Genomic DNA, 16,528 nt, shown 5'->3' with positions numbered 1-16,528 from the left:
ATCAAATCAAAATAATTGCAAACAAAACTCCCCCGAGACTCTTGTTAGTTGGAGGCACTCGTTGTTTCGAGCAAGCCATGGATTGATGCTTGTTGGTGGAGGGGGAGTATAAACTTTACCATTCTGTTTGGGAACCGCCTATAGTGTGTGTAGCATGGAAGATATCGCCATCTCTAGGTTGTTATGTTGACAATGAAAGTATACCGCTCAAAATATTATTTATCTCTATTTCAAAATCGAGCTCTGGCACCTCTACAAATCCCTGCTTCCCTCTGCGAAGGGCCTATCTATTTACTTTTATGTTGAGTCATCACCCTCTTATTAAAAAGCACCAGCTGGAGAGCGCCGCTGTCATTTGCATGCATTACTATTAATTTATATTGGGTATGACTATGACTGGATCTCTTTTACCATGAATTACAATGTCTTGTCAGTCCTTGATCTTTAAAGGTGCTCTGCATTTATGTTTTGCGGTCTCAGAAAGGGCTAGCGAGATACCATCTTGTTATATCATATCATGATTGTTTTGAGAAAGTGTTGTCATCCGAGATTTATTATTATTGCTCGCTAGTTGATTATGCCATTGACATGAGTAAACATGAGACCTAAGTGTTATTGTGAATGTGGTTAGTCATAATCTTTGCTGAAAACTTGAATGCTGGCTTTACATATTTACAACAACAAGAGCAAATAGAGTTTGTAAAGGTTTTTCTTTATCACTTTCAGTTTGTCAACTGAATTGCTTGAGGACAAGTGATAGGTCTCCAACGTATCTATAATTTTTTGATTGTTCCATGCTATATTATATTCTGTTTTGGACATTATTGCGCTTTATTATAAACTTTTATATTATTTTTGGGACTAACCTATTAACCAGAGGCCCAACTCAGAATTGCTGTTTTTTTGCCTATTTCACAGTTTCACAGAAAAAGAATATCAAACGGAGTCCAAACGGAATGAAACCTTCGGGAACGTGATTTTCGGAACGAACGTGATCCAGAGGACTTGGACCCTACGTCAAGAAAGCTACCAGGAGGGCATGAGGTAGGGGGCGCGCCTACCCCCCTGGGCGCGCCCTCCACCCTCGTGGGCCCCATGTTGCTCCACCGACGTACTTCTTCCTCCTATATATACCTACGTACCCCCAAACTACCAGATACGGAGCCAAAAACCTAATTCCACCCCCGCAACCTTCTGTACCCATGAGATCCCATCTTGGGGCCTTTTCCGGAGCTCCGCCGGAGGGGGCATCGATCACGGAGGGCTTCTACATCAACACCATAGCCTCTCCGATGATGTGTGAGTAGTTTACCTCAGACCTTCGGGTCCATAGTTATTAGCTAGATGGCTTCTTCTCTCTTTTTGGATCTCAATACATTGTTCTCCCTTCTCTTGTGGAGATCTATTCGATGTAATCTTCTTTTGTGGTGTGTTTGTTGAGGCCGATGAATTGTGGGTTTATGATCAAGTTTATCTATGAAAAATATTTGAATCTTCTCTGAATTGTTTTATGTATGATTGGTTATCTTTGCAAGTCTCTTCGAATTATCAGTTTGGTTTGGCCTACTAGATTGATCTTTCTTGCAATGGGAGAAGTGCTTAGCTTTGGGTTCAATCTTGCGGTGTCCTTTCCCAGTGACAGTAGGGGCAGCAAGGCACGTATTGTATTGTTGCCATCGAGGATAACAAGATGGGGTTTATATCATATTGCATGAGTTTATCCCTCTACATCATGTCATCTTGCTTAAAGCGTTACTCTGCTCTTATGAACTTAATACTCTAGATGCATGCTGGATAGCGATCGATGTGTGGAGTAATAGTAGTAGATGCAGGCAGGAGTCGGTCTACTTGTCACGGACGTGATGCCTATACACATGATCATACCTAGATATTCTCATAACTATGCTCAATTCTGTCAATTTCTCAACAGTAATTTGTTCACCCACCGTAATACTTATGCTCATGAGAGAAGCCACTAGTGAAACCTATGGCCCCCGGGTCTGTTTTCCATCATATTTAATCTGCCGACAACAAGTTATTTCTAGCACCGTTTTTATTTTCTTTTCTTTACTTTGTATCTTTATCATAAAAATACCAAAAATATTATCTTATCATATCTATCAGATCTCACTCTCGTAAGTGACCGTGAAGGGATTGACAACCCCTTTATTGCCTTGGTTGCGAGGATTTATTTGTTTGTGTAGGTACGAGGGACTCGTGCGTGGCCTCCTACTGGATTGATACCTTGGTTCTCAAAAACTGAGGGAAATACTTACGCTACTTTGCTGCATCACCCTTTCCTCTTCAAGGGAAAACCAACGCAGTGCTCAAGAGGTAGCAAGAAGGATTTCTGGCGCCGTTGCCGGGGAGGCTTACGCAAAGTCAAGTCAAGATTTGACTCCCAGCAACGAGCCATTTCTGGCGCCGTTGCCGGGGAGTCTACGCAAAAGTCAACATACCAAGTACCCATCACAAACTGTCAACATACCAAGTACCCATCACAAACCCTTATCTCCCGCATTACATTATTCGCCATTTGCCTCTCGGTTTCCTCTCCCCCACTTCACCCTTGCCGTTTTATTCGCCCTCTCTTTTCCATTTGCCTTCCTCTTTCTTTTTTCTCCTCGCACTTTGTACCGTTATGCCTGAAATTGGGGAAACTATTGTCGATATGGACAATAGTAATAATATGGAAAATTCTGATGCTCCTGCTGAAGAACCCCCTATCTTGCATACAAAAAAAATCCGAATTGGTAGTGGTAATATTAATGGAAAAGGGGTTATTAAAGATTTCTTTACTTGTGCTGGTGCTTTGCCTTCTATGGGCAGTTCTATTCTTCATAGAACTAGTAGTCTTGCAGACGCTATTGCCATGCATGGGCAATTTATGCACATGCACCCTTGCATACAAAGGATTTTCCTAGAATTTTCTAATATTGAGCATTCTTCTGTTAAGCGTGCCGCTACCATCTTTTTGGCTCATGAGTTCAGATTTATAATAAAAGAGGCTAAAGAAATCTTTGCGCATTATAGGGTGGATGCTGGTCGTCCTCCCATAGAAGCTATCCTATTTGATCAAGAGGAAATAATGTGTTTTCAATCTCTAGACTATGTTGCTTTTAATGAGAACCTTAGGAAAAAGGTTCCTACCAATGTTCTAGTTGATAGAATTTCTGAACTTAATAATGATTTTTCTATTCGAAATAATGAGCTAGGATATTCTCTCGAGTATAGGCTCACAAAGTTCTGTCAAAAGAATGCTTATAATGATGAATTGGCTGTGCAATACGAAGGGCCGAAGGAGGAACCTATACCTCCTAAAGTTGATCTTGGGGACTTTTGTCCCATTAAATTTAGCCCTTTTGATTACTTTTTCTTGCCTCAAAGAAAACTCGCTGCTAAACATAGAGAATATGAAATGAGTTTTAATGATCTATCCTATTATTATGGCAATACCTAGATCTATCCTTGCTTTTATGCCTAGCAAGGGGCGTTAAACGATAGCGCTTGTTGGGAGGCAACCCAATTTTATTTTTAGTTTTTTTTGCTTTTTGCTTATGTTTAGGAATAAATATTTGATCTAGCCTCTGGTTAGATGTGGTTTTATGTTTAAATTAGTGTTTGTGCCAAGTTAAACCTATAGGATCTTCTTGGATGATAGTTATTTGATCTTGCTGAAAATTGCAGCAACTTTCTGTTCACAAAAACAATTGTTAAAAATCACCAGAATGTGATAAAATATTGATTCCAATTGCTGCTGATAAATAAACAAATTGTCTAGGTCGTCCTATTTTTGCTGAATTTTTGGAGTTCCAGAAGTTTGCGTTAGTTACAGATTACTACAGACTGTTCTGTTTTTGACAGATTCTGTTTTTCGTGTGTTGTTTGCTTATTTTGATGAATCTATGGCTAATAAAATATTTTATAAACCATAGAGAAGTTGGAATACATTAGGTTTAACACCAATATAAATAAAGAATGAGTTCATTACAGTACCTTGAAGTGGTGTTTTGTTTTCTTTCGCTAACGGAGCTCACGATATTTTCTGTTAAGTTTTGTGTTGTGAAGTTTTCAAGTTTTGGGTGAAAGATTTGATGGATTATGGAACAAGGAGTGGCAAGAGCCTAAGCTTGGGGATGCCCATGGCACCCTAAGATAATCTAGGGACACCAAAAAGCCAAAGCTTGGGGATGCCCCGGAAGGCATCCCCTCTTTTGTCTACTTCCATCGGTAATTTACTTGGAGCTATATTTTTATTCACCACATGATATGTGTTTTGCTTGGAGCGTCTTGTATGATTTGAGTCTTTGTTTTTTAGTTTACCACAATCATCTTTGCTGGACACACCTTTTGAGAGAGACACACATGATTTGGAAATTGTTAGAATACTCTATGTGCTTCACTTATATCTTTTGAGTTATATAGTTTTTGCTCTAGTCCTTCACTTATATCTTTTAGAGCACGGTGGTGCATTTGTTTTATAGAAACTATTGTTCTCTCATGCTTCACTTAGATCATTTTGAGAGTCCTACAAAACAGCATGGTAGTTCGCTTCAACAATGATAGGCATTCAAGATTAGTAAAAAAAAATCTTATGAGTGTGTTGAATATTATGAGAAGTTTGATACTAGATAATTGTTTTGATATGAAGATGGTGATATTAGAGTCATGCTAGTTGAGTAGTTTTGAATTTGAGAAATACTTGTGTTAAAGTTTGTGATTCCCATAGCATGCACGTATGGTGAACCGTTATGTGATGAAGTCAGAGCATGGTTTATTTATTAATTGTCCTCCTTATGAGTGGCGGTCGAGGACGAGCGATGGTCTTATGCTACCAATCTATCCCCCTAGGAGCATGCGCGTAATATTTTGGTTTGATAACTTGTAGATTTTTGCAATAAGTATATGAGTTCTTTATGACTAATGTTGAGTCCATGGATTATACGCAATTTTCCTCCTTCCACCATTGCTAGCCTCTCTAATACCGCGCACTTTTCGCCGGTATCATACACCCACCATATACCTTCCTCAAAACAGCCACCATACCTACCTATCATGGCATTTCCATAGCCATTCCGAGATATATTGCCATGCAACTTACCACCGTTCCGTTTATTATGACACGCTCCATCATTGTCATATTGCTTCGCATGATCATGTAGTTGACATAGTATTTGTGGCAAAGCCACCGTTCATAATTATTTCATACATGTCACTCTTGATTCATTGCATATCCCAGTACACCGCCGGAGGCATTCACGTAGAGTCATATTTTGTTCTAAGTATTGAGTTGTAAGTAAATAAAAGTGTGATGATCATCATTTTTAGAGCATTGTCCCAAGTGAGGAAAGGATGATGGAGACTATGATTCCCCCACAAGTCGGGATGAGACTCCGGACGAAAAAAAGAGGCCATAAAAAAGGAGAAAAGGCCCAAATAAAAAAAGAGAGAAAAAAGAGAGAAGGGACAATGCTACTATCCTTTTACCACACTTGTGCTTCAAAGTAGCACCGTGATCTTCATGATAGAGAGTCTCCTATGATATCACTTACATATACTAGTGGGAAATTTTTCATTATAGAACTTGGCTTGTATATTCCAATGATGGGCTTCCTCAAAATGCCCTAGGTCTTCGTGAGCAAGCGAGTTGGATGCACACCCACTTAGTTTCTTTTGTTGAGCTTTCATATACTTATAGCTCTAGTGCATCTGTTGCATGGCAATCCCTACTCACTCACATTGATATCTATTGATGGGCATCTCCATAGCCCGTTGATATGCCTAGTTGATGTGAGACTATCTTCTCCTTTTTTTTGTCTTCTCCACAACCACCATTCTATTCCACATATAGTGCTATGTCCATGGCGCACGCTCATGTATTGCGTAAAGATTGAAAAAGTTTGAGAACACTAAAAGTATGAAACAATTGCTTGGCTTGTCATCGGGGTTGTGCATGATTTAAATATTTTGTGTGGTGAAGATAGAGCATAGCCAGACTATATGATTTTCTAGGGATAACTTTCTTTGGCCATGTTATTTTGAGAAGACATAATTGCTTAGTTAGTATGCTTGAAGTATTATTACTTTTATGTCAATATTGAACTTTTATCTTGAATCTTTCGGATCTGAATATACATACCACAATTAAGAAGAATTACATTGAAATTATGCCAAGTAGCATTCCACATCAAAAATTTTGTTTTTATCATTTACCTACTCGAGGACAAGCAGGAATTAAGCTTGGGGATGCTTGATACGTCTCCAACGTATCTATAATTTTTGATTGTTCCATGCTATATTATATTATGTTTTGGACATTATTGGGCTTTATTATACACTTTTATATTATTTTTGGGACTAACCTATTAACCGGAGGCCCAGCCGAGAATTGCTATTTTTTTGCCTATTTCAGAGTTTCGGAGAAAAAGAATATCAAATGGAGTCCAAACGGAATGAAACCTTCGGGAACGTGATTTTCGGAACGAACGTGATCCAGAGGACTTGGACCCTACGTCAAGAAAGCTACCAGGAGGGCACGAGGTAGGGGGCGCGCCCTCCACCCTCGTGGGCCCCACGTTGCTCCACCGACGTACTTCTTCCTCCTATATATACCTACGTACCCCCAAACTACCAGATACGGAGCCAAAAACCTAATTCCACCGCCGCAACCTTCTGTACCCGTGAGATCCCATCTTGGGGCCTTTTTCGGAGCTCCGCCGGAGGGGGCATCGATCACGGAGGGCTTCTACATCAACACCATAGCTGAAGGAAATATGCCCTAGAGGCAATAATAAAGTTATTATTTATTTCCTTATATCATGATAAATGTTTATTATTCATGCTAGAATGGTATTAACCGGAAACATAATACTTGTGTGAATACATAGACAAATAGAGTGTCACTAGTATGCCTCTACTTGACTAGCTCGTTGATCAAAGATGGTTATGTTTCCTAGCCATAGACATGAGTTGTCATTTGATTAACGGGATCACATCATTAGGAGAATGATGTGATTGACTTGACCCATTCCGTTAGCTTAGCACTCGATCGTTTAGTATGTTGCTATTGCTTTCTTCATGACTTATACATGTTCCTATGACTATGAGATTATGCAACTCCCGTTTACCGGAGGAACACTTTGTGTGCTACCAAACGTCACAACATAACTGGGTGATTATAAAGGTGCTCTAGAGGTGTCTCCGAAGGTACTTGTTGGGTTGGCGTATTTCGAGATTAGGATTTGTCACTCCGATTGTCGGAGAGGTATCTCTGGGCCCTCTCGGTAATGCACATCACTTAAGCCTTGCAAGCATTGCAACTAATGAGTTAGTTGTGGGATGATGTATTACGGAACGAGTAAAGAGAATTGCCGGTAATGAGATTGAACTAGGTATTGAGATACCGATGATCGAATCTCGGGCCAGTAACATACCGATGACAAAGGGAACAACGTATGTTGTTATGCGGTCTGACCGATAAAGATCTTCATAGAATATGTGGGAGCCAATATGAGCATCCAGGTTCCGCTATTGGTTATTGACCGGAGACGTGTCTCGGTCATGTCTACATAGTTTTCGAACCCGTAGGGTCCGCACGCTTAACGTTTCGATGACAGTTAAATTATGAGTTTATATGTTTTGATGTACCGAAGGTTGTTTGGAGTCCCGGATGTGATAACGGACATGACGAAGAGTCTCGAAATGGTCGAGACATGAAGATTGATATATTGGATGACTATATTCGGACACCGGAATGGTTCCCGGGGTTATCGGATATATACCGGAGTACCGGGGGGTTACCGGAACCCGCCCGGAGGCTATTGGGCCTCATGGGCCCAATTGGTGGAAGAGGAGAGGCGGCCAAGGGGCAGCCGCGCGCCCCTCCCCCCCAAGTCTGAATTGGACAAGGGGGGGGGCCTTTCCTTTCCCCCTCTCTCCTTCCCTCTCCTCTCCTAGTCCAACAAGGAAGGGAGGGAGTCCTACTCCCGGTGGGAGTAGGACTCCTCTTGGCGTGCGTCCTCCTAGCCGTCCGCACCTCCCCCCTTGCTCCTTTATATACGGGGGCAGGGGGGCACCCTAGAGACACAACAATTGATCGCTTGATCTTTTAGCCGTGTGCGGTGCCCCCTCCACCATAGTCCACCTCGATAATACGGTAGCGGTGCTTAGGCGAAGCCCTGCGTCGGTAGAACATCATCATCGTCACCACGCCGTCGTGCTGACGAAACTCTCCCTCAACACTCAGCTGGATCGGAGTTCGAGGGACGTCATCGGGCTGAACGTGTGCTGAACTTGGAGGTGCCGTGCGTTCGGTACTTGATCAGTCGGATCGTGAAGACGTACGACTACATCAACCGCGTTGTGCTAACGCTTCCGCTTTCGGTCTACAAGGGTACGTGGACAACACTCTCCCCTCTCGTTGCTATGCATCACCATGATCTTGCGTGTGCGTAGGAATTTTTTTGAAATTACTACGTTCCCCAACAGTGGCATCCGATCCTGGTTTTATGCGTTGATGTTATATGCACGAGTAGAACACAAGTGAGTTGTGGGCGATATAAGTCATACTGCTTACCAGCATGTCATACTTTGGATCGGCGGTATTGTTGGATGAAGCGGCCCGGACCGACATTACGCGCACGCTTACGCGAGACTGGTTCTACCGACGTGCTTTGCACACAGGTGGTTGGCGGGTGTCAGTTTCTCCAACTTTAGTTGAACCGAGTGTGGCTACGCCCGGTCCTTGCGAAGGTTAAAACAGCACCAACTTGACAAAAAATCATTGTGGTTTTAATGCGTAGGTAAGAACGGTTCTTGCTAAGCCCGTAGCAGCCACGTAAAATTTGCAACAACAAAGTAGAGGACGTCTAACTTGTTTTTGCAGGGCATGTTGTGATGTGATATGGTCAAGACATGATGCTAAATTTTATTGTATGAGATGAACATGTTTTGTAACCGAGTTATCGACAACTGGGAGGAGCCATATGGTTGTCGCTTTATTGTATGCAATGCAATCGCCCTGTAATGCTTTACTTTATCACTAAGCGGCAGCGATGGTCGTAGAAGCATAAGATTGGCGAGATGACAACGATGCTATGATGGAGATCAAGGTGTCGCGCCGGTGACGATGGTGATCATGACGGTGCTTCGGAGATGGAGATCACAAGCACAAGATGATGATGGCCATATCATATCACTTATATTGATTGCATGTGATGTTTATCTTCTATGCATCTTATCTTTCTTTGATTGACGGTAGCATTATAAGATGATCCCTCACTAAATTATCAAAGTATAAGTGTTCTCCCTGAGTATGCACCATTGCAAAACTTCTTCGTGCTGAGACACCACGTGATGATCGGGTGTGATAGGCTCTACGTTCAAATACAACGGGTGCAAAACAGTTGCACACGCGGAATACTCAGGTTAAGCTTGACGAGCCTAGCATATAACATATATGGCCTCGGAACACGGAGATCGAAAGGTCGAGCGTGAATCATATAGTAGATATGATCAACATAATGATGTTCACCGTTGAAACTACTCCATCTCACGTGATGATCGGACATGGTTTAGTTGAATATGGATCACGTGATCACTTAGAGGATTAGAGGGATGTCTATCTAAGTGGGAGTTCTTAAGTAATATGATTAATTGAACTTAAATTTATCATGAACTTAGTACCTGATAGTATCTTGCTTGTCTATGTTGATTGTAGATAGATGGCCTGTGTTGTTGTTCCATTGAATTTTAATGCGTTCCTTGAGAAAGCAAAGTTGAAAGATGATGGTAGCAATTACACGGACTGGGTCTGTAACTTGAGGATTATCCTCATTGCTGCACAGAAGAATTACGTCCTGGAAGCACCGCTAGGTGTACCACCTGTGCCAGCAACTGCAGACATTGTGAATTCCTGGCAGTCACGTGTTGATGACTACTCGATAGTTCAGTGTGCCATGCTTTACGGCTTAGAACCGGGACTTCAACGACGTTTTGAACGTCATGGAGCATATGAGATGTTCCAGGAGTGGAAGTTAATATTTCAAGCAAATGCCCGGATTGAGAGATATGAAGTCTCCAATAAGTTCTACAGCTGCAAGATGGAGGAGAATAGTTCTGCCAGTGAGCATATACTCAAAATGTCTTGGTATAATAATCACTTGATTCAACTGGGAGTTAATCTTCTGGATGATAGCGTCATTGACAGAATTCTCCAATCACTGCCACCAAGCTACAAGAGCTTCGTGATGAACTATAACATGCAAGGGATGGATAAGACGATTCCCGAGCTCTTCGCAATGCTAAAGGCTGCGGAGGTAGAAATCAAAAAGGAGCATCAAGTGTTGATGGTCAATAAGACCACCAGTTTCAAGAAAAAGGGCAAAGGGAAGAAGAAGGGGAACTTCAAGAAGAACAACAAGCAAGTTGCTGTTCAGGAGAAGAAACCCAAGTCTGGACCTAAGCCTGAGACTGAGTGCTTCTACTGCAAGCAGACTGGTCACTGGAAGCAGAACTGCCCCAAGTATTTGGCGGATAAGAAGGATGGCAAGGTGAACAAAGGTATATGTGATATACATGTTATTGATGTGTACCTTATTAACGCTCGCAGTAGCACCTGGGTATTTGATACTGGTTCTGTTGCTAATATTTGCAACTCGAAACAGGGGCTACGGATTAAGTGAAGATTGGCTAAGGACGAGGTGATGATGAACGTGGGAAATGGTTCCAAAGTCGATGTGATCGCGGTCGGCACGCTACCTCTACATCTACCTTCGGGATTAGTTTTAGACCTGAATAATTGTCATTTGGTGCCAGCGTTAAGCATGAACATTATATCTGGATCTTGTTTGATGTGAGACGGTTATTCATTTAAATCAGAGAATAATGGTTGTTCTATTTATATGAGTAATATCTTTTATGGTCATGCACCCTTGAAGAGTGGTCTATTTTTGTTAAATCTCGATAGTAGTGATACACATATTCATAATATTGAAGCCAAAAGATGCAGAGTTGATAATGATAGTGCAACTTATTTGTGGCACTGCCGTTTAGGTCATATCGGTGTAAAGCGCATGAAGAAACTCCATACTGATGGACTTTTGGAACCACTTAATTATGAATCACTTGGTACTTGCGAACCGTGCCTCATGGGCAAGATGACTAAAACGCCGTTCTCCGGAACTATGAAGAGAGCAACATATTTGTTGGAAATCATACATACAGATGTATGTGGTCCGATGAATGTTGAGGCTCGTGGCGGATATCGTTATTATCTCACCTTCACAGATAATTTAAGCAGATATGGGTACATCTACTTAATGAAACATAAGTCTGAAACATTTGAAAAGTTCAAAGAATTTCAGAGTGAAGTTGAAAATCATTGTAACAAGAAAATAAAGTTTCTACGATCTGATCATGGAGGAGAATATTTGAGTTATGAGTTTGGTCTTCATTTGAAACAATGCGGAATAGTTTCGCAACTCACGCCACCCGGAACACCACAGCGTAATGGTGTGTCCGAACGTCGTAATCGTACTCTACTAGATATGTTGCGATTTATGATGTCTCTTACTGATTTACCGCTATCGTTTTGGGGTTATGCTTTAGAGATGGCCGCATTCACGTTAAATAGGGCACCATCAAAATCCATTGAGATGACGCCTTATGAACTGTGGTTTGGCAAGAAACCAAAGTTGTCGTTTCTTAAAGTTTGGGGCTGCGATGCTTATGTGAAAAAGCTTCAACCTGATAAGCTCGAACCCAAATCGGAGAAATGTGTCTTCATAGGATACCCAAAGGAGACTGTTGGGTACACCTTCTATCACAGATCCGAAGGCAAGACTTTTGTTGCTAAATTCGGAATTTTTCTGGAGAAGGAGTTTCTCACGAAAGAAGTGAGTGGGAGGAAAGTAGAACTTGATGAGGTAATTGTACATGCTCCCTTATTGGAAAGTAGTTCATCGCAGAAACCGGTTTCTGCGACGCCTACACCAATTAGTGAGGAAGTTAATGATGATGATCATGGAACTTCAGATCAAGTTGTTATTGAACCTCGTAGGTCAACCAGAGTAAGATCCGCACTAGAGTGGTACCGTAATCCTGTTCTGGAGGTTATGCTACTAGACCATGACGAACCTACGAACTATGAAGAAGCGATGGTGAGCCCAGATTCTGCAAAATGGCTTGAGGCCATGAAATCTGAGATGGGATCCATGTATGAGAACAAAGTGTGGACTTTGGTTGACTTGCCCGATGATCGGCAAGCAATTGAGAATAAATGGATCTTCAAGAAGAAGACTGACGCTGACGGTAATGTTACTGTCTATAAAGCTCAACTTGTTGCAAAAGGTTTTCGACAAGTTCAAGGGATTGACTACGATGAGACCTTCTCACCCGTAGCGATGCTTAAGTCTGTCCGAATCATGTTAGCAATTGCCTCATTTTATGATTATGAAATTCGGCAAATGGATGTCAAAACTGCATTCCTGAATGGATTTCTGGAAGAAGAGTTGTATATGATGCAACCGGAAGGTTTTGTCGATCCAAAGGGCGCTAACAAAGTGTGCAAGTTCCAGCGATCCATTTATGGACTGGTGCAAGCCTCTCGGAGTTGGAATAAACGCTTCGATAGTGTGATCAAAGCATTTGGTTTTATACAGACTTTTGGAGAAGCCTGTATTTACAAGAAAGTGAGTGGGAGCTCTGTAGCATTTCTAATATTATATGTGGATGACATATTGCTGATTGGAAATGATATAGAATTTCTGAATAGCATAAAGGGATACTTGAATAAGAGTTTTTCAATGAAATACCTCAGTGAAGCTGCGTATATATTGGGCATCAAGATCTATAGAGATAGATCAAGACGATTAATTGGACTTTCACAAAGCACATACCTTGACAAAGTTTTGAAGATGTTCAAAATGGATCAAGCAAAGAAAGGGTTCTTGCCTGTGTTACAAGGTGTGAAGTTGAGTAAGACTCAATGCCCGACCACTGCAGAAGATAGAGAGAAGATGAAAGATGTTCCCTATGCTTCAGCCATAGGCTCTATCATGTATGCAATGTTGTGTACCAGACCTGATGTGTGCCTTGCTATAAGTTTAGCAGGGAGGTAACAAAGTAATCCAGGAGTGGATCACTGGACAGCGGTCAAGAACATCCTGAAATACCTGAAAAGGACTAAGGATATGTTTCTTGTTTATGGAGGTGACAAAGAGCTCATCGTAAATGGTTACGTGGATGCAAGCTTTGACACTGATCCGGACGATTCTAAATCGCAAACCGGATACGTGTTTACATTGAACGGTGGAGCTGTCAGTTGGTGCAGTTCTAAACAAAGCGCCGTGGCGGGATCTACATGTGAAGCGGAGTACATAGCTGCTTCGGAAGCAGCAAATGAAGGAGTCTGGATGAAGGAGTTCATATCCGATCTAGGTGTCATACCTAGTGCATCGGGTCCAATGAAAATCTTTTGTGATAACACTGGTGCAATTGCCTTGGCAAAGGAATCCAGATTTCACAAGAGAACAAAGCACATCAAGAGATGCTTCAATTCCGTCCGGGATTTAGTCCAGGTGGGAGACATAGAAATTTGCAAGATACCTACGGATCTGAATGTTGCAGACCCGTTGACTAAGCCTCTTCCACGAGCAAAACATGATCAACACCAAGGCTCCATGGGTGTTAGAATCATTACTGTGTAATCTAGATTATTGACTCTAGTGCAAGTGGGATACTGAAGGAAATATGCCCTAGAGGCAATAATAAAGTTATTATTTATTTCCTTATATCATGATAAATGTTTATTATTCATGCTAGAATTGTATTAACCGGAAACATAATACTTGTGTGAATACATAGACAAACAGAGTGTCACTAGTATGCCTCTACTTGACTAGCTCGTTGATCAAAGATGGTTATGTTTCCTAGCCATAGACATGAGTTGTCATTTGATTAATGGGATCACATCATTAGGAGAATGATGTGATTGACTTGACCCATTCCGTTAGCTTAGCACTCGATCGTTTAGTATGTTGCTATTGCTTTCTTCATGACTTATACATGTTCCTATGACTATGAGATTATGCAACTCCCGTTTACCGGAGGAACACTTTGTGTGCTACCAAACGTCACAACGTAACTGGGTGATTATAAAGGTGCTCTACAGGTGTCTCCGAAGGTACTTGTTGGGTTGGCGTATTTCGAGATTAGGATTTTTCACTCCGATTGTCGGAGAGGTATCTCTGGGCCCTCTCGGTAATGCACATCACTTAAGCCTTGCAAGTATTGCAACTAATGAGTTAGTTGTGGGATGATGTATTACGGAACGAGTAAAGAGACTTGCCGGTAACGAGATTGAACTAGGTATTGAGATACCGACGATCGAATCTCGGGCAAGTAACATACCGATGACAAAGGGAACAACGTATGTTGTTATGCGGTCTGACCGATAAAGATATTCGTAGAATATGTGGGAGCCAATATGAGCATCCAGGTTCCGCTATTGGTTATTGACCGGAGACGTGTCTCGGTCATGTCTACATAGTTCTCAAACCCGTAGGGTCCGCACGCTTAACGTTTCGATGGCAGTTAAATTATGAGTTTATATGTTTTGATGTACCGAAGGTTGTTCGGAGTCCCGGATGTGATCACGGACATGACGAGGAGTCTCGAAATGGTCGAGACATGAAGATTGATATATTGGATGACTATATTCGGACACCGGAATGGTTCCGGGGGTGATCGGATATATACCGGAGTACGGGGGGGTTACCGGAACCCCCGGAGGTTATTGGGCCTCATGGGCCCAATTGGTGGAAGAGGAGAGGCGGCCAAGGGGCACCGCGTGCCCCTCCCCCCCAAGTCCGAATTGGACAAGGAGGGGGGCGGCGCCCCCCTTTCCTTTCCCCCTCTCTCCTTCCCTCTCCTCTCCTAGTCAAACAAGGAAGGGAGGGAGTCCTACTCCCGGTGGGAGTAGGACTCCTCCTGGCGCGCCTCCTCCTGGCCGGCCGCACCTCCCCCCTTGCTCCTTTATTTACGGGGGCAGGGGGGTACCCTAGAGACACAACAATTGATCGCTTGATCTTTTAGCCGTGTGCGGTGCCCCCCTCCACCATAGTCCACCTCGATAATACTATAGCGGTGCTTAGGCGAAGCCCTACGTCGGTAGAACATCATCATCGTCACCACGCCGTCGTGCTGACGAAACTCTCCCTCAACACTCGGCTGGATCGGAGTTCGAGGGACGTCATCGGGCTGAACGTGTGCTGAACTCGGAGGTGTCGTGCGTTCGGTACTTGATCGGTCGGATCGTGAATACGCACGACTACATCAACCGCGTTGTGCTAACACATCCGCTTTCGGTCTACAAGGGTACGTGGACAACACTCTTCCCTCTTGTTGCTATGCATCACCATCATCTTGCCTGTGCATAGGATTTTTTTTTGAAATTACTACGTTCCCCAACAATAGCCTCTCCGATGATGTGTGAGTAGTTTACCTCGGACCTTCAGGTCCATAGTTATTAGCTAGATGTCTTCTTCTCTCTTTTTGGATCTCAATACAATGTTCTCCCCCTCTCTTGTGGAGATCTATTCGATGTAATCTTCTTTTGCGGTGTGTTTGTTGAGACCGATGAATTGTGGGTTTATGATCAACTTTATCTATGAACAATATTTGAATTTTCTCTGAATTCTTTTATGTATGATTGGTTATCTTTGCAAGTCTCTTCGAGTTCTCAGTTTGGTTTGGCCTACTAGATTGATCTTTCTTGCAACGGGAGAAGTGCTTAGCTTTGGGTTCAATCTTGCGGTGTCCTTTCCCAGTGACAGTTGGGGCAGCAAGGCACGTATTGTACTGTTGCCATCGAGGATAACAAGATGGGGTTTATATCATATTGCATGAGTTTATCCATCTACATCATGTCATCTTGCTTAAAGCGTTACTCTGTTCTTATGAACTTAATACTCTAGATGCATGCTGGATAGCGGTCGATGTGTGGAGTAATAGTAGTAGATGCAGGCAGGAGTCGGTCTACTTGTCTCGGACGTGATGCCTATATACATGATCATACCTAGATATTCTCATAACTATGCTCAATTCTGTCAATTGCTCAACAGTAATATGTTCACCCACCGTAATACTTATGCTCATGAGAGAAGCCACTAGTGAAACCTATGGCCCCCGGGTCTGTTTTCCATCATATTTAATCTGCCGACAACAAGTTATTTCTAGCACCATTTTTATTTTGTTTTCTTTACTTTGTATCTTTATCATAAAAATACCAAAAATATTATCTTATCATATCTATCAGATCTCACTCTCGTAAGTGACCGTGAAGGGATTGACAACCCCTTTATTGCGTTGGTTGCGAGGATTTATTTGTTTGTGTAGGTGCGAGGGACTCATGCGTGGCCTCCTACTGGATTGATACCTTGGTTCTCAAAAACTGAGGGAAATACTTACGCTACTTTGCTGCATCACCCTTTCCTCTTCAAGGGAAAACCAACGCAGTGCTCAAGAGGTA

The sequence above is a fragment of the Aegilops tauschii genome, chromosome 1 (genome assembly GCF_002575655.3).
Source record: "Aegilops tauschii subsp. strangulata cultivar AL8/78 chromosome 1, Aet v6.0, whole genome shotgun sequence".
Lineage (NCBI taxonomy): Eukaryota > Viridiplantae > Streptophyta > Magnoliopsida > Poales > Poaceae > Aegilops > Aegilops tauschii.
Note: the sequence above shows the minus strand (reverse complement) of the source record.